The sequence below is a fragment of the Callithrix jacchus genome, chromosome 7 (assembly GCF_049354715.1).
Source record: "Callithrix jacchus isolate 240 chromosome 7, calJac240_pri, whole genome shotgun sequence".
NCBI lineage: Eukaryota > Metazoa > Chordata > Mammalia > Primates > Cebidae > Callithrix > Callithrix jacchus.
The window spans coordinates 124,308,639-124,333,686 of NC_133508.1; the positions used below are offsets into that span (position 1 = coordinate 124,308,639).

General features: G+C 46.3%; 1 pseudogene across 1 annotated transcript in view; it reads left to right on the forward strand.

Moving 5' to 3' along the window:
- The first annotated feature begins 6,130 nt into the window (after positions 1-6,130).
- LOC100897053 (uncharacterized) overlaps positions 6,131-25,048 on the forward strand; it is a 43,930-nt pseudogene continuing 25,012 nt past the window's right edge. Inside the window, exons 1-4 of the transcript XR_001912519.4 lie at positions 6,131-6,353; positions 6,457-6,537; positions 9,310-9,428; positions 12,617-13,880. The product of XR_001912519.4 is annotated as an uncharacterized LOC100897053 (transcript). The remainder of the gene's footprint in view (positions 6,354-6,456; positions 6,538-9,309; positions 9,429-12,616; positions 13,881-25,048) is intronic.

Below are 25,048 nucleotides of genomic sequence, written 5' to 3' on the forward strand. Positions count from 1 at the left end.
GCAGCTCTGAAAAACAACTCCATGTTCTGCAGAGGCTGGGCGCTCACGAGCATAGCTCCAGGAGTGTGCACACAGAAAATGGCTGTTCAGCTGATGCCCATCACTTCTGAATGCAACATGCTGTTCCTAATTGGGCTAAAGCTTTTTTTTTTTTTTTTTTTTTTTTGAGATGGACTCTTGCTCTATCACCCAGGCTGGAATGCAGTGGCGCAAGCTCAGCTCACTGCAACCTCTGCCTCCTGGGTTCAAGCAATTCTCCTGCCTCAGCCCCCCAACTAACTGGGTTTACAGGTGTGTGCCACCATGCCGGCTAATTTTGTTGTGTTTTTAGTAGAGACAGAGTTTTGCCATGTTTGCCAGGCTGGTCTCAAACTCCTGACCTCAGGTGATCCACCTGCTTCAGCCTCCCAAAGTGGCGTGAGCCCCTGTGCCCTACTGGCTAAAGCATTTCTGATTTAATATAAGATTGAAAGCAAGTAGTGGAGGTCTGACATCTGAAAAAGTAAAGGCCAGCCTTATTTAGAAGCAGAACCATATATGGTAGATGCAGGAGCCTCTATAAATGAGTGAGCTCATTGTTCAACTTTCCTCTTTGGGAATCTCTCGGGGGTGTGTGTGTGTGTGTGTGTGTGTGTGTGTGTGTATATACATGCATGCATGCATGCATACCAGTGCTTGGAACGATCTCCCAAAGATGCCCACGTCCTAATTCCCAAACCTTCACATATGCTATGTTACGTGGCAAGGGGAAATTAAGGTTGCAGATGAAATTAAGTTTGCTAATCAGCTGACTTTAAAATAGGAAGATTATCCTGGATTATCCAGGTGAGCCCGGATTATCTAGTATAATCACAAAGGTCCTTAAAAGAAGGAAGAGGAAGAAAAATCAGTATCAAGTGATGCCATGTGAAAGAGACTGCCTGTTCAGTGCTGGCTTTGAAGATGGAAGTGAAACCAGCCTAGTGAGACCCATTTTGGACTTTTGATCTCAAGAACTGTAAGATTACACATTCGTTTTGCTGTGAGGCAATAAATTTCCAGTAGATTGTTATAGCAGCCATAGAAAACAAATCTGGTAGTGGGGAAGGTGGGTGGTAGCAGAGGTTACTGCAGCTTCACTGCATATTTCATGCTGAGGAGGCCCGTGTAAAATCTCTGGTTGCTTTTGTAAACATGGGTACGAACTCATATTCAATCGCTATAGGCCCCATGTGCCTAGAACCACATTCTAACCAACAGGCGAGATGCTGGGGAAAACAGAAACACTGTGGGCTGGGCCTTGAACCATTCTGTGTCCCACACAGGAGGAGACCTAGAACTTCCTTGAATGACAATGACTTCCTTCTTCTGATTAACTTCCCACTGTAGGTTAGCCCCACAGAGCCAATGGCACAGCTATGAACAATTCCAAGTTCCTCCCTTCCTCAAAGTGACTATGTCTCTAGGCCCTTCCTCTGGCCTCAGCAGCTCCATCTCCATGCAGAGCCCTGGTTCTAGCCATCTTGGAGCTCCCCTGTGCCTCCCAGCCCTTCCCTCAGTCCCTCCAGAGCAAGAGGGTGTGGTGAGCTGGCTGGCTTGCCTGAACATATCCTAGAACATGGTTTCTGTTGGAGGAGCAATGGAACACTGCTCTGCCTTTGACATCTGCCTGACCCCTGAGGGTTCGGCATGCTTGTCTCCCTCACCTGCCCCTGGTGGGTTGCCCCCCTGCCACTTCCATTGATGACTGCTTTGACCCTCAAGCTGAAGCCTGCACCCCTTCCTACCTCCTCTCACAGGCTCGGCTCATCCCCTGATGGCCCAGATCGTTTCCTTAGGATGAAATGAAGTGGGGGCGAAGTTTTGTCTGCCTCTTAGAGTTCAGGGAATATCCAAAACAGTCTAACAGTCATAGCACCCTGATCAACTTTGTGACCTCCTCCACATGAGGAGAAGGCATGAATCCCAACAGCTGAAGTGTGCCAGAAACATGTTTCATTTTAGTGAATCAGTGTAATTTCTATTTCGAGTCCCCATTTTGCTTGCTGATTGACAATTTCAGTTACCGCTGGATAGTCTTTCTCTTGCTGGGGTTGTATCTCCATTACAGGTGGCTTGTTACTATCACAGCAGTGTGTGTGTGTGTCCCTGAATGCACAGAGAGGCCCTCTTACCCAGGTTGTCTGTCTACACCAGCCTCCCAGGTCTGTATCACCCCATCTCATCCTTGATCACTGATACCCACAGGTTTGTGGCTGCACTGTCTCACTGCCCCCACTGCAAGGTCTGTACAGATTTGACTCTTTCTTAACTACTTCTTTGTCCCCTTTTGAAGGCCTATAGGGAATTCTGCTATGCTTCCACCCCATACCCTACACAGCCACTCCAGGGCTGTGGTAACTCTATGCGGCTGTCACAGGCCTCTCGATCTGGGCACACCAGGAATCATTTTCTACTCTGCTGCTCCTGTCCATGCTGGGCACCCAGGAAAGAGACAGTGGTGTCTTTGCTCTTCCATCCCAGAACCTCTTTTGTCCTTCTCTAATTCCCCTCTGTCCCCCAGGGGACAGCAGTAATGCAGCTCTTTCTCGGGGACCCCACTATTTCCTTCTGCTCTCTTTTGGAGACTCCATCTCATCTCGGGTGGGGAGTGGGGTGGATACACCAAATCTTTTATATTTTTGACAGACTTCACTTTTAAATCTCAAAACCCAAACAGTTGGATCTTGGGTGCTTTAGTTCCACTGGGACAACATTTTTTTGACATAGAAATGCCACGTGGGAGGGTCATGACACAATAGTGACACTAGTGAATATGTGTCCCCATATTCATGTGTCGTCCCCATACACAGCAAATGGGTGTAAGATGCTGCCTGCCACTCATTGTGCAGACTGCTCACACCAGGGAAACACAGAGCCTATGCTCCATGAATCTGCAATCATGGGTGTCTAAGCTTAGAATATCCCACTCTGCTGCAAGTGAAAACATGTACCCAACTCAAAAGGTAGATGTTTTCTCCCTTTTGTTAATACGGTCACTTGGCGGTTTCAGCTCTCTATGAACATTCTTCTGGAAAAGAACGTCAGCTTGTTGTATAGTTAAGTTTATTCAGCATATAAATATCTTAAAATTCATGCCCTTAAATGTTGATTGTCATGCGGGATATTGTCAGTGTCAGAGATGGGCAGTGTTGAAGGCATTTGGGGTCAGACTACTTTCTTTTAACCTTCTCCAAACATTTTAGGTTTGGCAAAACCTAAATTGCATTTGCCAAGCCTCTGTGCCTGTAATTTGCAAAGCCCTGTGTATTTTCAGGGAAATGTAGTCCATATGTTTCTGATTGATTTACACTTAACTCATCTAAACGTTGTTTTGTTAGTGTTATTTGTCCAAAGGGCCTCAGAGCCTGTTTACGTCTGTCTAAGCTGCTTTTTTTCTCCCTGAGACTCAGGAAGATCTGTTTTGCTAAGAGTAAACTAAGTCGAATACTACACCACCCCTCCCCGCTTCCAGCCCCCAGGATTGGATCAGGCTTGGGTTGAATCTGACAAAGATCTGAAGAGGTTGCACTGGGCTTTGAAGTTGACCAAACATTCTACCCCACACTTCACCAAGAGGAATTAGAGAACACAAAACCTCCCTCTTTGGGGACTGTGACCAATCACATGAATACAGAGACCGGCTGTAGGCCAGGCCATCTTCCCCGCCTGGTCCTTTTCCTTATGGCACTAACATTCAGCTGCAACTAGCCACCACCGACCTCAATAGTCCCTTCCTTTACGACTATTTCATCCAAGCTTCAGTGGGAAGGGTGGAATACATTTTATACAGTGAATGAAAGCTATTGGGCCTCTTCCTAGATCTGTGATAACAATCTCATAGAGCAAGAGTGTGGTTTTAAAATGAAACAAAAGAAATCCTTTGCTAGTGCCTCATTTCACTGAAGCTTAATTTGAGATAGCTTGCATTTCCCTTGCAAATGAGTCCACAAATTACCAAGCCACAAGCATTTAAAACCACACTGCCCACTGCCAGAAGGAGTAGGCCTGGCAGAACCAACGAGGCTGGCCCCCTACTGCTCCACCACAGTGAAAGTGAGTTATAGGAGTGATGTTTGAACTGAGATGGCATCCCACAATTTTGGAAACATGATAACTAGGGATAGGGCAAACTTACTGCAACTTTATGATACATTATTGAGGGAAATGGCACTTTGTTTTGAAAGAAGCACTTTAATGGAATTTGGTTGTGTTGAAGCAAACTCTATTTGGAATGGAGGTATCTGCGACAAAGAGGAGCCAAGTAACTGTAAAGTAACGTGACGGGTTGTCTTCTCCATACGCAGGGTGGCATCTTGGAGATAATTATTACACTGGACTTGGAGGACACTCTGGGCGATTTCTCTCTTTTTTGGACCCCAAAATGTATCAGGGAAGCCAGATTCTAGGTAGAAGGAACATGGTTAAAGCATTTGGGGAAAAGCCGGCTGGCCCCTGAAATGTGGGACAAGTTACGGGTTAAGGACAAAGATGGTTAGGACTTCTTATCTCCAAGTTTTAAGCTTTCTGTTTCTATTTTGTAATTCCTTTCTGCTCTCTTTGAGCGTTCAGAAAATTTCGATCAATATTACAGTTTGGTCTTATGTTCTGGAAGACTAAAGGAGAAGTCTGGGTCTATGTAATGGGGAAGCCAGTGACCTGGAGAAGCCAGGGGAGACTTCGAGGCCTGGATGGTTGTCCATCCAGGGCAACATGATGTGGCAAACAGACCTGATCTTTGGAATGTGGATGCATTTCTGGGGGATTCTCAGAAACACCTGGGATTGGAGAAGCTCGCTAAAGACTAGCTTTCCTGCAATCTCCTGGAATGGGAGCTAAGGTTGTAGCTATTTGAGTTAAGGGAAGAGTTGAGCCTTGAAGGCTGGAGAGCTTGGGGACATGAGTGTCACATCAATGTTAGCTCTGGTGGGTGGCCAAGTAACCATATTTGCATGTCTCACTTTCAAACTGGGCAGCAGTGGTGCTATCACAAAGTCCCTCATGCTGGAGCCTCTGTAGAAGGCCAGGCAGGCTGCTTCCTGCAGTCATGTGAGCAGATGTCCTCTCCTGCCTCCATGAGCCATCCCGTGTGGTTACCTGGATGGCATTACAGCCCCCTTCCCCACCGGAGTGCTTTCTCTGAGCTGCATTTTACTGTGAAGGCATCAGCCGCCACTGAGGGCTGAGAAATATGTCTCCTGGAAGCACGTTGCTGAGGCTGTCCTTTATTACAACCTTAAAAGTCTCCTTTTGGTGGAACACTAAGAAGAAACTTCTTCCTCATCTTCGTATCAGAAGCAGAAAGTTCAGTCCTCAGTGCCTGCCTTTTTTTTTTTTTTCATTTTTAAGTTGTAATGTTTTAGAATTGTGGTAAAGTGCACACAACGTAAAATTCACCATTGTAACCTTTTTTACGTGCATAGTTCAGTGGCATTCAGTGCCTATACTATTGTGTTACCATCACCACCATCTGTCTTCTGAACTCTTTTCATCTTTCCAAATGGAAACCTTGTACCCATTAGACAATAACTCCCGGAACCAGCGTTCTGCTTTCCATCTCTGTGAATTTGACTCCTCTGGGTACCTTCTAAGAGGAATAAGACAGTATTCGTCTTTTTGTGACTGGCTTACTTCATGGGTCTGGTTTGTTATGATCACTGACTTTTCTAACAAATCAGATGTCTCTCCTCCCCCATCTTTTTGCTTTGCCATGGCAGCTAGAAGACAAAGCCAAATCTCTGCCTGATCCCAAATAAGCATATGAGCTAGAAAATTTTGTTGTAGCCTCGTTCTTGATTCTACTTTTTATTTACAGTCTTGTGTTTTTTTTAATTGCTAACCCACCTGTGATTTATGGAATAGTTCTTTATAGAAGGCATCTTTAATCAACTCTTTGTAACAAGGTTCTTCCTTGTATATTCTTATACATTTAAAAATACAGGCTGAGTAGCCCTTATCCAAAATGCTTGGGACTAGGAGTATATCAGCTTTAGAAAATTGTTGGGGATTTGGGAATGTTTGCATTATAAAATCTGACTCTGTAATACTCCAGCATTTTGATGGCACTCAAAAAGTTTTGAACTTTGGAGTGGTTTGGATTTGGGATACTCGAATGTCTGTATTAACAAGTAGCTCATGGACGGATTTAGGGGACTGGGCCAAGTACGTAGTGAAGTGGGTTCTCACAGCCAGAATGAGGCTCATTCACCCGTCTGCTCCCATCCTTGCCCCTGAACGGCACCTCCTGCTGCAGGCGCAGGCAGTGGAGCAGCCCTCGCTAATCTCTTCTTCCATGCTGACCCCATCAGCTCCAAAGTCGCTGCACTCAGATTACGGTTTAGAAGCCCAGGAACTCATCTTATAACTAAATGTATTGGTCTAAGCTAGTGGGTTCCTAAAAGTGTTCTGTGTCTTGATGCCACCACCTTGGTGTTTTAGGGACCCCCACTAAACACTTTCTCTTTGAAGTTTCTGGCAACCAGGTATGGGCTACCCACTCTGACCAGTGGGCTTTTGTGGGTGAGACTGGGGCTGAGGCTGGGCTTGGGGGTGAGATGTCTGGCTTGAATGAGGAGGACTTCTTATTTAAAGCCAGTACTGCCAAGCTAGGATCTGAGTGATTTCCCCTAGAGTTATTTTTCCACGCTGGAAAATTGTTCGTGACCATTAAGCCCTGAGGAGTCTGTTTCTTTTTGCTCATCATGGAGTGGCCACTTAAGCCTGAATCAATGCTGGGAGGGGTCCACCACTGAGCCTTCCAGGGGCTTCTGCAAACCCCGTTGTTTACACTTAGCTCACTTTAAAGCGGACTGGTTTGTGCAGACCATTAGGGTTGAGTCCAGTGTTTGCAGTCAGGAGACCTCAAAGCCTGTCCCTGCCACTCACTAGCAGCATGGCTTTGGGCAAACGGATTCCTCTCTGAAACTCCATTTCCTGCTCTAAAAGAGGGATGATAATACCCTTCTTTCAGGGTTGTTGTCAGATTAAGGGGAGTAACCACAAAGTTAATAACAGGCTATTGTTACAGTAATTATTGTGGAGAACAACTGATTATTAGACATTATTCCCTGAATCCAGCTCTTTGCAGCAACTTTGTGCTTCCTCTCTTGACTTAATTTTTACAAATCTCAGAGAATTAATGCTAAGGACTTTCAAAGGTTGTCAGGACCATGGTTCCCAAAGCTGGCTGACATCAAAGTCACCTGCAGAGTTTAAAGGCATTTAAAGTGGAGGCCGAGGACTCTATTTTTAGGGGGGGGCTCTCCTAAAATACAGAGGACTCCTCTATATTTTTAGGGGGCTTTGTCTGCGGATGGACATTTGAGTTACCCCCGGTCTAGACCTCTCTCTGCTATTTGGCAAGAACTCTTTTCTTGGCAGGTGAAGACCCATCCCGTGTTTACAGATTTCACCAAACAGGACTCCATACCCTACTGCAGAGTTAGCATAGTGTCTGAAATCGTTTCATGGCTCCACTCTGCCCTTTGCATTCTCTTCTTATATCTCCAAAGATCTTGAATGGCTTGTGATGACTGTCCCACCAGTTTCTTTGTCTCCCGGTCTGGTTCCTGTCATCAGCATCTCCTTTGGGAGATGGGTTCTGCCATTTATCTCTTCTGAGGCTGGAGTTTTGCTAGACTCTAACTCCAACTCTTCATTCCTTCCCCACACTTTCTCCCGTCTGGAGTTTGGGTTTATTTTTCTTCCTGCCTAACTACTTCTAATATACTAAGTCAATAAACAGATTCTCTGCGGTTACATATGGCAAACAGCTGAAATTTACAGTTGAGAGTAAAATTTCCTCATTTGGGAAAAAACCCATCATTTCACAGATTTAGAAAGTGGTCATTCTGATCTCTAGGGCAAATAAAAGTGTTTTATAACCTTCCACAAAAGCTTATGCCTTGATTAAATTTTTATTATGAATTATTAATTAAACCAAGGAAATGCAGAGGCCTAAACCTTTGCTTAAATTTGCTCCAGATTGAGACACAAACCAAAGGCGGCAAGAAACCCTGAAGGGGAGATTTAATGATGAGCAACACATATAAAACTATCCGCACACTTTCATCTGCCAAAAGCTCCAAACCAGCTATGTAAATGAGCCCACGTGCCCAGACCGGGACAGAGGCTGGCAATGCGCCTGGAAGAAACAGGACCTCCTTGACTTCTCTCTTCTGGGTTCTGTGTTTGGGTTGCATGGAGCACTGTGCTGTTAGAGACACACAGGCTTATCTACTTCATGAGCAGCTGTGGTTAGCGGGAGTCGGTAGTGGAGCAGAAAAGCAGCCTGGTGTCTTGGAAACTGAGCCAGAGGTCAAGAGAAGTGGGTCACTGCTCTCTGGTTAGAGTGATTGATCTGACAAGAGCCAACCAATATAGCTGTGCAGGTTGCCTGGAGGCTGGCCCAGTGGGTGTGGACATCCAGCTCAGGTCCTACTCACCGAGACATGCTCCTTGCCGTGGGGCTGCACCCATTATAAGGAGGGAGCACCCTTTTCTGACTGGAACAAGGGAGTCACATGGCCTTGCTGGAGGCTGATAGTGTGCATATGGGGTGAGTGAGAGGGATAGGGCTGCATTCTTCTTTACCTTAGAACACAGAGGTGTTGTTTGGGCAAGAGGTAGCCTAGAACTGCACCAGTAGATACTGGGGATGCAAAACTGAACCAGACTCTCATTCAAAGAGCTCACAGTACATTGAGGAAGCAGTCAGATATGCAGAGTATGGGTGCCCACCCAGAAGGGATCGGGCAGTGAGGAATCAGAAGCTTTCTTGGGGATGATGTCTTTTCAAGACTCATTTAGACATCATCCCAACTTGGAAGGGGTTGCGATGAGGGTGAGAAGAGTGAGAAGGCACTGAAGGTAAACAGAACTGCAAGGTCAAAGTCATGGAGGATGAAAGAGCACTATCCAAGAGCTCTCTGGGAAGACGCGGCGCTCCTGTGGGGCTCCCCACTTCTGTAGTTGCAACTTGTAGTTCAAGACATTTTCAAGTATGAACAGTTATTCAAATATGAACTAAGCAGGTGGGTGATGCCCATTCCCTTCCCCAGTGACCAAGACTGGGGGGCTTGAGAACTCTGAGTTCCCAGCATGATGCTTGGTGTTTGAGTGCTCGTTTCTTCCCCTCCTCACTTCCTCCTGCCCATTCACTTTTAATATGAAAACAGGCATAAAATACATACATCTGTGTATCTTCATAAGATTCAAAAAAGAACTAAAAAATGTGAAGTAAAGGGTAATAGCATGACCCTGTGGCCATGCTCGGCTCCCCATGATTTTTAGTCCCTGCTTCTGGGCTGGCTTCTAGGAGTGGAGAGCAATTGAGGCCCAGCAAGAAGCTGGCCTCTCCAGATCAATCACTCCAGAAGAGGAGAGGAAAAGGGAGCGGTCTGACTGCCTCGGTAAGTAAGAGTTACCATTATCTGATTATCTGTAGGGATTCCCGACTCTCTGCATAGCTAGTCATGACTACAGAAGATTCTGCATGGAGGCAATGTAACATTTATTTGGCTTTTATTTTTACTGAATTCAGTGCTCATGGAAAGTGGCATGCTGACAACACTGCTTCCTAGCATGACATCACATAAATAAGTTTGAAGATACTGCTTAATAAGAACCCTTTAAAGATAAGAGAAATGGTAGAAAGAACTGAAGGATGCTGTTTCCTTTTTAATATCTGCCATGAATCATAGTCCAGAAAGAAGACAGAAAGCCGAGGCACACAGTGACAAGGCACTAGCACAGGGGTCAGGGGACAGGCATTCACCGGGGATATAGCTCAGATCCCTGCCTTTGCTTCAGATTGAAGCTGGCAGATAGGGACGTGGAAAGCCATGGAGCTGGTCTGAAGGGAAGGGTGGGGTGGTTAAGCCTTTGCTGGCATGTGGCCTTGCAGTCTCATACACTGAATAAATCCATCAGAGCACTGCATCCACTCACCCAATTAGCCTGTACATCATGAACACCTATTGTGAGGCCAGCACCATGGGGAAACTCTGAAAGAACCAGATATCCCACCACCAGCGAGGAATGACCTCACCCTGGGTGGTAACTCTTTCCTTCTGCTCACCTACCCAAAGGGAAAAGAAAGTGCAAGATGCCTAGTGTACACCGACTTTCTTGAGGGAGAAAAGGCTCTTCGTAAAACAATGCCTTATTCCTTTCCTTTGGAAGTTCTTTCTGCAGAATACACCTCAATTGTGGGTCCCCAAAAAGCCCCTGAAGAATTAAAAAAAAAAAATAGGAGGTGGTGTCAGGTGAGGGCTTTAGGGCGTAGAAAGTAACTTTTGGTTGCTGTCCTGTTGAGCCAACTGCTTCACTAACTGGAGCCATCGCTCAAGCTGGAGGGTGAGGGAATGGGTGGGGCTGCAGCTGGGGCTTGCTCAGTGGTTGACCCCAGGTGATCCTGTTTGAGGAAAACTCCTGCGATCCTCTATCAGAATATTTTGAAGGTGGAAGAGTCCGCTGATGGGAAGGGAGAAGAGTGGGAGGAGGAAATAAGCATCAGGCAGCTTCCTTCCTTGACAGATGGAAAATAAAGGGCCTGTCTGCAACTCGGCAAACTGCTCCGTAGACCACCCAGTGGGGCTGCTTTTTGAGGTGATGGTCTTCTCACTCCTTAGCCAGCCTGGTGGAGCCAGCTACTGACATTGGAAAGGAGTTGGAGGATGGAGGAAATGAGAGTTATTGGGGAGGAGGAAAAGAAAAGCAAGCGGGCTAAGGAAAAATGTAAGGCAGGGAGATGGTTCTTCAGTGAAACCTCTGGCCTCTTTTAACCATAAAGATGTTTTGGCTGGTTTGATTCCAGTCTATAAAATAGCTCAATAAGATCTTAGGGATTATTTAGCACAAACCCCTGAGAAGTGAGGAAACTAAGGCCCAGAGGTCCAACTTGCCTTTGGTCATGGGGTGCATATGTAGCCCAGCAGGGTCCCAGCTCCTCTGAGCTGCGGCTTATGGTCTTATCCCTGCTGGGGAGGACTCAAGTTCCTTCAGCTGGTCCTTCTGAAGCAGAGGAGGAGCCCACGAGGAAAACATTCATCTCGGAGTTAGGTGACCTTGGCTTTAGGGTCTAGTTGCCCATTTCTTCCACCTTCCTTGCTAACATCTTTCCCAAGCCTTCCAGAACAGGGCACAGTACCACCCCCTTGCTGACAGTCAGGCGGCCTGTCATGTGAGCAGGAAGGGGAATTCGAGGCAAGCGAGGCCCACTGTGAGCCCCCTGCTAGAAGTGCTCTCCCCTTCCTTCTTTTGGAGGTGGCAGTTACTGGGCAGCATGACCCTGAGGAGGAGATAAGCTGTCTCAGATAGGAAGGTTTTATCTTTGAGGTTATTGCAAATGTGCCTGACTTCTTCATCTGGTTCTGTCTGGATCTGAACTGGTAGCCAGATAAACTGTTGGTGGCCCCATTTCATGTATTTATCAAGTCTAAACAATTGTCAGGAGGCAATTATCCCTCAGGAAGCCAATGGCAGATAAGCAGTGCCCTGTAGTCTGGTTCCAGCCGCAGAATCTGTAAGCGGTCCCTCCTCGGCCTGAGCAGATTTTCTCCTCTGTCCCTGCTGCCCTGAATTTTAAAGGTGGTTTGATGTTCCAACAAGTTTGTTTTGGTGCTCTTTGCCCATAGCCCAAAATAAAATCTAATGGTTTTTATAGGTGGATAAATCCTTTTTAAAGGCTCTTTCGTTATCACCACGGGGTTTGTGAGCACTAAAACTGGGTTTTAAGGGATCAGTGAAACCTTAGAATCACAGTTTGCTGTATCTGAAAGGAATCCTGACCACTTGGTACAGCCCCCTCATGCTGTAGATGAAAAGGCCAAAAAGCACGAAGGGATTTAGTGGCTGGTGAAGGGAACGTGCTCTTCAGAGTTGGTCAGACGTGCAGCTGAAGCTTGGTCTGGCCACTGATCTGCTGCCTGGCCTTGGGTAAACTTCTGGAACCTCTGTTTCCTTATCTACCACACGTGGATATCAATCCAGACTCCACATCATTGCCAGAGGTAAAGCTGTTTCCCTCTGGTCAAGGTCACACAGACAACTGGGGGGCAGAGCCAGTGCCAGAACCTTAGTATCCTGGTTCCCAGGTCTTGATTCTTTCCATTATTCTACAGGAGGTCTTCAGGCTACTGTTAAAATAAAAAGTGAAGATTCTACTTTATTCCACCCAAAATTCTAGTTCAGCGTTTCCCAGACACAGCACCTCCAGTGGGTCCAAGGCTCAGTTCTATGTGGGGACTCATGTTTATACGATGACAGCATCTATATTTTTTCTGAATGAACTAATAATCGACTTGCCATTATATTTAAGAAAAATCAGACATCACCTCATGGAAGACGTCTCATTGAAAGGGACTGTCAGTTATTCCATTCATTCTGGCAAATTTTCTTTTTAGCTTTGGTTGCAGCAGGAAGAGAGAGACGTCTGAGGGGCTTTTTGCCTGGTAGAAGGGCATCACTGGTCCACAGCGGGGAGCCCCTGGGATGACCCATCCCAATGTCCCAGCCTGAGTCTATGGTCTCAGGGCTGGTCGCAGGCCGTCCTTACAGCCCTCGCTTGCCAGGGCGTTGTCTGCACCACGGACACTAGGTGGCGCCACAAGAACATCCTCCCAGCCCGAGGCACGGTCGCAGCCGGGGAGGACTAGCTGCGGTGCCTTGGAATTCTCTTTTTTTTCACGCAGGGTCAGCCGTCCTGCTGGCTTCCTCTCGCCACCCTGCTCTCCGGTCAGAAGCCCGGCTCCTCGCCGGGGAAGGCCCTGTGCTGGCACGCCTGGAGCTGGGACTTGTGCCCCATGGGGTGTCAGGAGTCTCTGGTGCCGCGCGTTCAACCCCACAGGGCCGGACTGTTTGCTCCCCATTTGTTGGTCGCTGTTCCCGCTTCCTGGATTATTAAGGACTCATTTGCTTGGAGAGGCATCATTACAAGTGTATGGGGTACTAAATATACTCCCTATTTTTCTGTTTTCGAAAGGCTGCAGGCGCGATGCACAGTGCGCTTGCACAGCGGGGCCTCGTGCTGGCCCGAGGAGTGGGCGGGGGTCGGGCAAGGGCTGTGGGCGCCTGCCACGTCTCGGTGGGGCTCAACCAGGCGGTCCCCGCGCGGGGGCCTCGGCGGGCCCTGCAGCCCTTTATCCCTGGAGGCGGGCTGGGGGCCGGGCGCGGGGCGCTTCCCCTCCCCAGAGCCCTCAAACCGCAAGGGGGTTTCGGCTTCCCAGTCGATGGTCGTCCTCTCCCATGCCCGGCTGCATCTCCATTTGCCCGTCGCCCATTTCCTCTGGCCGTCCAGGCTCCTTGGCTCCTCTGGGGTCTCCAAGTTCCCTGCTCCCGGCACCCCAGGCAGGTCGCGTCTCCTTTGTCCAGGACTCCACAGGGGCTTGACCCGAGGGCGCTGGTTTAGGCCGGATCCGGGTCCCTCGTGACTCTCCGGCTTCTTCCACTTCCGGATCCTGGAGAACCGGGAATCAAGCCCTGCGTGTGCCTCTCCTTCTTCCTCCTTGCTGAAAGCACACTTCAGGCACGCTTCCTGTCTGCGGGGCATCAGTTCTGAAAGTGAGCTGAGAACAAGGAGTTTCTTTTTCTTCCCCAGAAGTTGCCTTTTGTAAGGACTGCGTCTGCGCCAGGGCTTGATACCTGTTGCTGCTCCTGGGAGTGCGGGCCCCAGAAGTTGATGAAAATGTCATCATTAGCTTTAGTGGTGAGGCCAAAGGGAAGATGGACCCAGCATCAAGCCTGGGTAGAGGAGAACGGGAGAGGAAGGACCAGGAAGGGGTGTTACCAGAACCAGGGCCCCCTGTTCACTGCTCTGGGATGTCCAATCCTGCCTTTGCTGTTTGAGAGCTCTAGGACTGTGGGTAAGTTGGTTGACTTTTTGAGCCTCAGTTTCCTGTTCTGTCAAATGGGTATACAACTCTCTAGCTCACAGAGCTGTGGTAAGGATTATGAACTATTATGCATCTACAGTCCTCCTGGCAAATGAAAAGGCTTAGTATATGGTGACTGTTATCATGGTCCAATCTAAACTTCCGTTCCGCCTTTCATCAAATTGATCTTACAGAAATCAAAAGGTTCCTGCGTTTACTGCCTTGTCTGGAATTAGGCAAAACCTTCCCCCACCATTAGTGTTTTATAGCCCTGCCCTCTCCAAGGCAGAAAGGAAGAGAGGGTAACGGGACTTATTTTCTGCTCCCAGAACTCTTGAAGGATCCAGGAGGCGGCTGCACCACTGGGGATGAACAGTGTAACACTGGGGCATGTCAGCTTACTCCTTGGTACAGTGGGAATCTTATACAGGCCCCTTTCTTTCCAGCACCAGATACTGCTACACCATCTCATTGGCATGGACCTTCACGTGGCAGCAAGTCCATCTCATTGCTTTTGGTGAAAGTTAGTCCCGTTTGTAAAGATTCTTATTGTGAGAATTGGTAAACCATCCCTTTGACTACAAACCAAACCAGATATTCCTTTACCTCCTCCTAAAAAGCAGCAGGAGGTATTGATAAGGGAAGTCCTATCTAAATTCCTGGTTTAGAGAATGACTACCCTCATTTTAAGAGTTAAACATGACTCCTATCAATACCTCTGAAAAACCTTCTCAGCATGTTTATCTCATTAATATCATGGGCTTGCCGGTCACTGGAGACAGGAACTGGGACACCAAAAGGGGAAACTCTGGCCACGCTTGCAGCCTGTTCCCAATCCTGGTCCAGCATCAGTCACAGGTACTAAGAAGCTCTGGAGACCTGACCAGCCCAAGCAATTGGTCACCTTACTTTTCCATGGACAGAGCAATGGACTTAGATTCCTGCTGGCATCCTTTGAGGGCAAGCAGACCCTTCGTCCAGCTTGCACTGTGAACTCTGCTGCAGCCGTGAGGGCTGTCTGTGACAGTGAACCCGAGATGACTGGGCTCTGTGCTCCCTCCCAGCCCTCCAGTCCTTGGCCCGCCACAGAGAACTGAGCTCTTTTATTAGCACCATGACTGTGACTGATACAGCTAGCCATTCCCTCGTGCAAATGACTCAGTTTATTAATGCTCTGCTAAAGATGGCTTCTTTGCTTGCCAGCAGCCTTAAACAGTATTTCATTAAAACTGGCTTAATTATTTTGAGAAGACGGCCCAATTAAAAGCTATACTCCCTCTATGTGAGTGTTTATACATAGAGCTGTATATATAATACATATTTGTAAGTGTGTGTATGTATATGTGTATGTATGTGTCTATAAATATATAGGCTTAGCAATTTAATTACATGGGATAAATTGTTGGAAAAAATACCCAGGAGCTAGTCCCCTTTCTGTTGCTAGATTCAGGGTAGAGGCCACCCCTACACTCTGGGAGAGGCTGGTGTTGGTGGTCTCTCAATGACTCTGCAATTGAAGTCCCAGCTGCATAGAGCTCTGCCCCAGTTTCAGGAGCAAGCAGCCTTGGGAGAGGCGGATGCTGACCTCTGCTCTGCTCTTGGGATAGCCTTTCCCTTCCCAGCAGGATTGAGATACTTGGGCCGGGAAATGTTGTGGCAAAGTGTTTGCCAAAGCTCGGGAGAGACACAGACTTGGGGCTTTTGTTTCTGGAGCTGGCTGTCTAGCTTTCCTAATGAGCAAATATGTTCTCTTTAAGGAAACAAACAAACAAAGCAAAAACACCAATTCATCTGGATTTTATTCATTTGTTTTAAATACAAACAAAAGGAGAGGGGTTATTTCTGCACCACGTATTTCAAATGCAAGTTACTCAGTCACTCGGGGTGGTTGGATGGTGCTTGTCACCATAGGACCCACAGGGCTAGTTCTAACTGTTATTCGGTAAGGCTTTTTTCTTTCCAAAATTCCCAGTGTTCCTTTAAGGCCCATTTAGCTGCGGGTTTTGTTTATTCTCCCGGCAATCAGCATTTAAAATAGACAAACAAGCATTTTTCCTGGGCTGCAAATCCCCCCCGGCCAGCCTCCACCTGCACACCTGAAGCCAGCATGTCCAATCGGATTTTTCTGTAACCCATATCCCCTTTAGAGACTTGCCCCCTTCGTACACCAGGCTGGAAATAGAGAACTTAAGCAGGGCAAATGTAATTTTAAGAATTGCTAATGATGCTAGAAATCTGCAATGCAATTAGCATCATTGGATTTGGCGCTCCTCCGAAGGCACGAAACTCCTTGTCATACCGCAGTGGCAGCAGCGGCGAGTGCCTCCGCATGTGCCGGGCTGTCCGGGAATGCTGGCAGCCGCTTTGCACTGAGATGAGAGCAGTTGGTTAGGCTTCTTCTCTTTCTTTCTCATGCTACTGACTTCTTTGTCTCTTTTCTGGGCTGCAGAGGGATGGGTATTTTCCATTGATTATAACTTTAGCATTTGGCCTTCTCCTGGAGTCACCTTGTTTTTTAGAAAACGGAGACTCCTGCTTTGTGAACTCTTTGTGCTCTCTGGGATTTCAACCACTGATCCCCCTATCCTGAACTCCAGTACTTCTGATGCTATTATTGATACCTCAGCAATTGTGGGGGCCTTTCCATCATTGCCCGCCATAGGATATACTTTTGTTCCTCTCTCTCTCATTTTTCTAATTTCCTTGTCTTCTTCACTCTCCACAGAGCCAGAGGTGGTATAAAGAGTCAAAAACAGGAATATAAAGAAAGCCAGAGGGAGAGAGGGAGTGAGAAAGAAAAATGTTTAAAAGAGAGGAAATGATTTATTGGATTAAAAATAAACCTTCACTTTTTTCATAGAAAAATTATTTTTGTTTTCTGGAAAAATAACATGGGCCAGGCATGAAAAACATGTCAGCTGGCTAAAAGATTGCAAAATCCAGAAGATGAGCTTGAGGGATCCGATCAGTTTAGCAAAGGTATCTTCTCTGGGGATCCTCTTTTAAATATGGACCCCCAAATCAGAAGCTTGTAGAGGGGAGCTATTCTTCCAAGATTCCAGATGTGTCTGTGAGACAACATGTTATGGGGCAAATTGATTTCACCCTTGGGAAACCAGGGAGATTTTCAAAGTTATGTCTGCAAAGCTGGCTAATGCAATTCCCCATTAGTGCATTAAAGTGTGCCCTTATTAATTCAAACATAAAGGCAACAAAATAAGCTGTTAAATTTAAAATATAATACATATATAATGAGAATGTGTGAAAGCCTTATTCAAATGAAAATACAGGAGTGTTTGAACTACTGAGGTATCTTTTGTATTGAATTATGAGCATATGTAATAGATTTAATTATTAATTTCCCCATTGTTCTATGCACACAGACAGGGTTCAAGGCACAGTCATTCTCTGGCTTTCATAGATCTAATTTGTATAATTATTGCCTGAATAAAAAATTGCTCCAATTCCTAGCTCTCTTTCTTTTTCCCCTCTTCTAAATACTATTTCAATGCTGCATTCCAAAAGGGGAACACCTGCCACTTCTTCAAAGTCAGCTGATCATTTGGAATGATGGACGGCGCTGCTGCTGATGACGTCCCCTTTCAAGTCTCTTTGTCTAAGTGAATTATCGTGCATCCTTTTAATTTTATTGAACAAATTACATTTGTCAAGGTCTATCTTTGTAAATAAATGATAACTAGAGACACATGGATGCGTATTTCTGCTGTTCAAGGGCTCTTGTTCCATTTCTGGAAGCCAGATGAACATGGAACAAAGGAGAAACTTTCCTCTAAAAGCAATTATCTTTCTGCATTCCCATCAGTATAATTATATTGCAGGGAATTTTAAGAAGCTGTAGAAGTAGAATTGAATGCTTAAAACTGTGTTTGCTGAATTGCTATGCAAAAGTTGAACAGGCTGTATTGCATCACACAAAATAGTCTAACTCTCTCCTGGCCACATTTCTATAAGTTTAGAATGCGCCTGAAGGATGGAGATGGTGTGGGGATGCGGTGGGGTGGGGATGAGTTAGATCGGGTTTAGGGTTTCCTGTGTTTCTTGAATGGAATATTTAATGACATTTCTGAAACCTGAGGACTGTTAGCAAGGTGACTGGGAATGTGTATAATAAAGCCACCCATTCCAGTCTAGCTGGAAAGCTTCTGATTTGCAGATTGCTCTCTGTCTGAAACAGTCCTCCTAGTTTATTAACTAATCCATGAATGGTGGTGGGATGGGGAGGGGACTGTTCATGAAATGATGGCAGCAGCAATTACACAGCCCCCAAAACAAGCCAGCAGCTGGCTTACGTAGATATTGAATGTGGTTTGTGTGGCTAGTGTGTCAATACTGTGCATCAACCAGGATTATTTCTTTATCATTGTTTCTCCCACAATTTAGTGAAATAAACAGTTGCTGTGAGGTAAGTTGTATTGTTTGATCACTGATAGCTCAATAGCTTCATTCCTGCCCCTTCCCAATTTTTAACAAACTCCCTGATGAACATTCAGGAGGAAAGCAAAGCGCCAGTGAGAAGTGGCAACAGAGAATGCCAGAATGTTGCATTAGTTTAGTATGGCTGGTAGGTTTTCAGTTACTGGACAATTGATGGGATAATATTGTAGTCGAGATCTTGAGGAAAGGAAACCTAGAAGCAAGGATGACCTTGTATCCTCTCAGAGAAGTGAGTGAAAGGGTGAATCAGGAGCCTGGCGATAACTCGCAGTTCACAGAGGCTGCATGGAACAGTGGGATGAGCATGGGCTTGGGTTGGGATGGAGACAGCCCCTGGCCCCCTGCACTCAGTGTCCACAATGGTGAGATGAGGGATCTGGACCAGATGATTGAATAGACGATGTTTAGATTCCGGGTCCGAGGTCAGGAAACCCATTGTGTGGGACGCTGATCTCCACGGGGAAGTAATGGAGGGAAGGTCCATGTTCTAGGATCGAAATGTTAGAGCTTTGTGAATGCGTTGAAGAGGAAAAATGATTTTTTCTCTTAGGAAAAATGAGTCCAGTGCTTTTAATCTCTAATTTCTGTGGCTGAGGTTTGGTGATAAGCAAGAACCGAAACCCAAGGGATCATTGCAGGTGACATGATCAGAAAGTGGTAAGCCTGTAAAATAGGTTTAAAATGGTGCCTTGGCCATCTTGGTGATTGAAAAGGCTCCTCGCTCAGGAGAAAGTGGCCAGTGGGACTGATTTGTTTGATTCAGATCATCTCACTAAGCAGACAATGAAGGGAATGTGCAGAAAGAACCAGCCTGTCCAGCTTAGTGTTGAATTCAGTGCTCCTCAAAAGTGTCAGACCCTCTGCTGGAGCTAGGAATAGAAGGTCATATGGTCCCTGTCATCAGGATCATGTTGCATACGTATGACAATGAAACCAGGTAGGAATATCTGTGATACCAGGACACAGGGCCATGACACAGGTTTCCTGGGAGGGATCCTAGGGGTGCTGTGGTAGTCAGGGAAGGCCACGGAAGGAAGTGAGGCTTGAGTAGACACAGTCAGATAAAGGTTGGGGTAGACAATGGTAACAGAGGGAAGAATACGCGACGAGCAGTGACATAAGGCAGCAAGATATGTTCAAAAAGCTGCTAATGCTTCAAGATGGCCAAGGCAGAGGGTGAGTGTGGGTGAGCAGAAGGGGATGGGGCTGAGGAAATCAGCCCATGCCAGACAAGGAGGATCTGGGGGCCTCGCCAGGAGGCTTGAACTTTCTGCTTTGAGTTACAGGAAAGAGGAAAGCACTGAAGGAGTGTCACAGGTAAGCAGTGTGTCAGGGTCAGAATTTAGAAGGGTCATGTTGACAGCCAGGATTGGATCCTGGAGTGCTTGTGCAAAATGAAAATGTAGGGCCTTCTGTTCAAAAACCAAAAAAAAAAGTGATGTTAAAGGCATTAAAATACAGAGAATTTCCCTTCATTCTGCAATCTCTCAGTCTGTCATGGCATTTTTTTATCCTCTTTAATGTCACGACCCTCCAGTCCTCGTGGCAGGACACTTGTGTGGCAAGTACAGACCTTCGAGGGAGCTGGAGACCTCCTCGAGACGTAGGACATGTGGTCCACCGGTAGCTGGCTTCTCCTCTCAGTAGCTGTGGGACTGATGTGCCATGCCGCAGGTAGGGGCAGGAAGATGCAGCCAGATGTCTCTCCTTCCTGGAGGCCTGGTGCTCCCACCCTTGGTGAGCAGGTAACCCCGGAGGGTATTGCAATTTCCCTATCAAGATGCACTGGGTATCTCGGTTAAGGTTCAGCCTGAGGCATCCTGTTCCAAGTCACCTGCTAAATGCAGGGTGGCACTGATAGCCTGGGATGAGAATGATCACTGATACACCGCATTGCAAGATACTGTGAAGCACGCTCACCAACCCTGCCCGTCTCCACCCTGTGCCCAAGCCTCCACTGAAGTGGAGTTGACAGTATCGCTGGGACAGGTTGTGGGGAGGCTGGGCAGGGTCCAGGGTGCCAGGGACAGGGAAATGAGTAGCTGAGAACCTGCCTGGGAGGCAGGGAGGTGGTAAGAGATGCTGCACATGAGAGCCAAGACCCTAAGCCCCCGGCCCTTGGTTCATGTGCCATGGACTTCACTTCCAAAACAGTAAATTGTTAGGAATTTCAGGATGGCAACCAGAGAGCATTTGCCCTCAAGCTTGGGCCCTACTGAGCATGGCTCCCTGGGCTTTGTGGCTACAGGGATCACTCACTCTTCATGAAGCCCATTGGCATCAAGGCAACTGTAGCAGAGCTAGGCTTGAGGCAGGGAACCCACCAGGAAGGGGCTGGAGTTATCAGGTGATGAGTCCTGAGAACCACAGTGAAGATACTGGTGGTCAGAATGGAGAGGAAGCAACGAAGGGAGATATTAGGAGGTAGAAGTTGTAGGACTAAGAGGCAAACAGGGTGTGGGGGGTGAGTGAGGCCGCAGGATACAGGGTCACTTACAGGTTTCTCATATGGGTAACTGGTACTTTATGAAATACTTTTACATAAATTTTATCACTTAATCTGCAATATATATTATTTTTACTTCCATCTTATGGTGGTGAAATAGCTGAAAGAAGTGAGGTAATTCACTCAGACTCATCTGGTCAGAAGACTTGGGATCAGCCCAAGGCCTTTGATTTTGATGGCACACTCAATCTACCTTGACTCCTCTGCTGCTCTGGATGAGTCTGCCCTGTTCTTTCGTTCATTCATTCATTTATTCATTGCTTCATTCAACAAATACTTACGAGGTGAGCACGAGGTGCTGGGCATTTGTCTGGGTGCTGGAGGTCCATTGGTGAACACGCCAGGCAAGGCCTCTGCTCTCATGGAGTGCACATTCTAGCAGGGCCCAGGTGCCAGATTTAATCAGAAGTGTCACTAGGGCTTTAAGGGCCAGTGGAAGCCATTATTTATTTATATTTTCTGTTTCTTGTCCCAGTTTCTAATGAATTAGAGTTTGATTAGCTTCAACAGAGCACTGTGACTAGAGGGAGAATAATAAAGTGTCCTTTCATCCACCCCTATCCAAAAGCTGTGTGTAATTAGAGGAATCAAACCGTGTGTGCTTCATCTCCACCTGGGTTGGCAGAGGTCGGTTTATTCTGTAGATATGTAATTATGTTGTTTTGCTCTTTCATTTAAAAAATATATTATCTCTTTCAACGAATCTTCTAAATCTCAGGCTAGGAGACTGGATATCCCTGATAAAGAATAAATTTCGAGGTGTTACATTGTTGTCGAGCCAACAGCAATGGTTCTGAATACTGATCAGATGACTCAACTGAACAGGTCAGAAAGGCACTTAACTGGCTGACAACTCAGCCCTTCCCAGTGGCTTGCACCATAGAAGACCATCAGTAATGCATGTGTTAAATGGTGTTAGGATGAACCAGTTTTCCCCCTTGGTGCACAGCCCCAAGGAACTCAAATGGCTGCCAGATAGCTTTGGGTGCTAGAATATGAGCATTCATTGTGTGGAGGAAGTTTGGAGACTGAAATCCTTTTAAAGGCAATGTGTCACTTGATAGAAAACAACATTATTATAAGACTAACCAAGACCACTGAGTTAGTAGTCATGGAGAACTAAAATACTGTTCTTGCCACACAAACTCCTGGACCTGATGATATCTCTGTGGCCTGTCATTTGTCAGAGAGTCGAGGAATGTGACATGAAAACCTGTAATAGCAGAGATGTAGAGCACACTCCACTCTACTCACTTTGGAATGTCTGGGGATGGCCCTTGGCTTCTGAGCTGATGGCCAAGAGTGGGTGGAAGAATAAGTGGAGGAGTTGGTCTTAGAAGGTCTGCTCTACAGTAGGCCTGGGGAGAATGGTGGATCAAGAGGAATATTCAAACCAAGTGACACTGAGACATTTGAAGACCATCCCTATACCAACTGGTACTCCCCTGGCCCAGTGTCATCATCCTGGGCCCCATGTGGCTGCCCATTGCATATGAGAGGCCTTATTGTATGTCTGCTGTGTGTGGCATGACTCCTAATGGCATTCCTTTTCCCTCAGCATTGCTGTGCTCTCCATAGTGACAGAAGCTTCCACTGAGTTAACACCTCAACCCATTAAGCTTAAGTGCTTTTCAAAACATTTTATTATTGGCTGAGTGTTTGTGAAGCCGCTTACCTTGGACTCTGACTGGCTTCAAGAGGGTTGAGCCTGTCTTGTGTTCCAGGGAAGTGGCCTCGCAAATCCAGTACATCCCAGCACCCAGCTTTCCACCCGTTCTTTACCTCTCTCACCAAAAGGCGTGAGGTCATTCATGGGAAGGCCACGACGAATTCTGACTTCAGTCTTTGTGTCATTACTAGTTAATTTAAAGATGGATATCATCCCTTAAAATTAAAAGTTGTATGTTACCTGGATGGACTCCACCTACCCAGGGTCAGGCAATGAGCATATGATGAGACCAGTGAGGGAGCGGCACCCACCCAGGGTCAGGCAATGAGCATATGATTAGACCAATGAGGGAGCGGCACTTTCCATGTTACTCTGTTGAGTGAGGATCGCAGTGGACCATGTCCTGGGTCCTTTCTGGGACACTGATGTCAAGTTCTCTAACTTCTGCTGGCTGCCGGGCACCAGTGTCGGCATTCATGTTGCAATCCTGATGCCACAGGGTGGCTATCTCAAGGAAATAGTATTCATAATATTAACATCTTCTTAAAATTACTTAAATAGGCACCCAGTGTTTCAGGTAAGAGCCATGAATCTTGAGCAAACTTGACTCATGAGGTACCTTCAGAGAATTATTTTTGTTTGTGTGTGTTTATAAGGTGGGGCAGGGGTAGGGTTGGGTATTAAACATCAAAAGGTCATGCTATGCAATACATGCAGTATATGAAGTACCGATTCAATAGAACCATGGCAAGCTGCTGTTGTAATTCTTTCTTTCTGCATGTAACATAGAATTTGCAATATAAAGATTAATACATGCTATAATCTTAAGGTAGCATAGCAAATAATAGGATAAAGAACTTGGTGATAACAAACCACAGTGCATATTCATAGCTGGTGAGATAAATTTCATTCATGAGGAGATTTTGATTTCCACCCCTTATAAGGGAATTGTACTATAGTGGCAGCATCTAATCTTGAGGTAGGTAGATAGCGGTGAGATGGCTACTCATGAATAATTTTTAAATCAATCATCTGTGGCTAAATGTAGTGGCTTCAAATCACTTCACAGCTTTGAGCTGTGGAGGGGAAAGGCCATTGTGGTGAAATAGAGGAAGAAACGGGATATGCAAAGCTTTCCTCATGTCTTGCTTCAGTTCGATTCCTGTTCTTTAATTGCTCTGGGACTTAAGATTCCTTTTCCTGAAGCTACAGAGCGTTCTACATCTTCTCAGAGCTGGGTCCTGTCGTCCTCTTCACACAGTGGGGAAGCTCCTCCCCCGCTTCCTGTTGCAGGTGGCTCAGCAACTTGGGGAAAGCCCAGTTTGCCACCTTTCTGGACATCCTAGGGGACCTGCAGGTCAGCCACAGCAAGGCCCAGGGAGCGGGTATCCGGTGTCCTGGGCTCCTTCACTGCCCATGACTTGGAAGACACAGTAGCAAAGAATGGAATGGTGCCCTAGGTTTCTGGAGGGTCCTTGAACTAAAATGTGATAAGAAAATCTGTGTCAGGAGGAGATGGCAAGGAGGGGAGAATGGTCTTCTGGCTACAGCAGGACTCAGGGGTGGTGATGGGCCACAAATGTGTGCCGACCTCATTGGAGTGCAAGGCTTATGGTGGGAGCTGGTGGGCACAGCAGTGTTTACACTGTACAAAGTAGACACTCTTCTGCAAACCTTCCTCCCATAACTCCCTGCCCTCAAGTATGGCCTAAACTGCATGAACCTAAAACATTTCAACAGTATATCAATGCTGGCTAAATTGTCATGACACAACAACATGGTTAAATTGAACACTGCCTTTTAGCCATCCATGGTGTCTCCGTATTGGTGACAAAATATTTTCCTACAACCACACATCTGTTTTCACTCTCAGGTCTTTGTGTCATATATCCTTATTCACAATTAATGATGATGATGATGGTGATGGAGTTGGTAATGATAGTAGCTACGTAATGTTAGACACTAAGCACATTTCATATGTTAATTCATTTAATCTCTCTAAGACCCATCTGAGGTAGGTACTATTATTATTTCTATTGCATTCACATAAGGTCACATTTTGGTAAGTGGTAGAAGCAGGTTTCAAATTGAGGCACTCTGGCTTTGCGGTCTGTGCTCTTAACCACTTTGGAATGGTGCCTTTCATTTCCTCTATTCTTAAACAACAGAAGAGTGCAAGTCAGAACAATTACCTACAGTATTTAAAGGTTATAAGATTTTCTGTTAGTTATAAAGTATCAGCAACCAATCCACATAGTCCAGGGAATTATACCACTCCTTTGCATTTTTGCATTCTTGCATGGATGCATTCAGACATTTATTGATTACCTACCACCTGTCAGACCACCATGCTGGGAATGAGATCAAGGCAGACATGGTCCCTGACCTCATAGAGCTTCCACTCATACTGAAAATTTAGCAAATTAAACAGGAATCACAGTGATGTGTGATGAAGATTATGCTAGATGAAAGTATAGAGTAACAACAGTATTTACTGAGCATTTTGCAATGTATTGCGTGGTGGTTAAT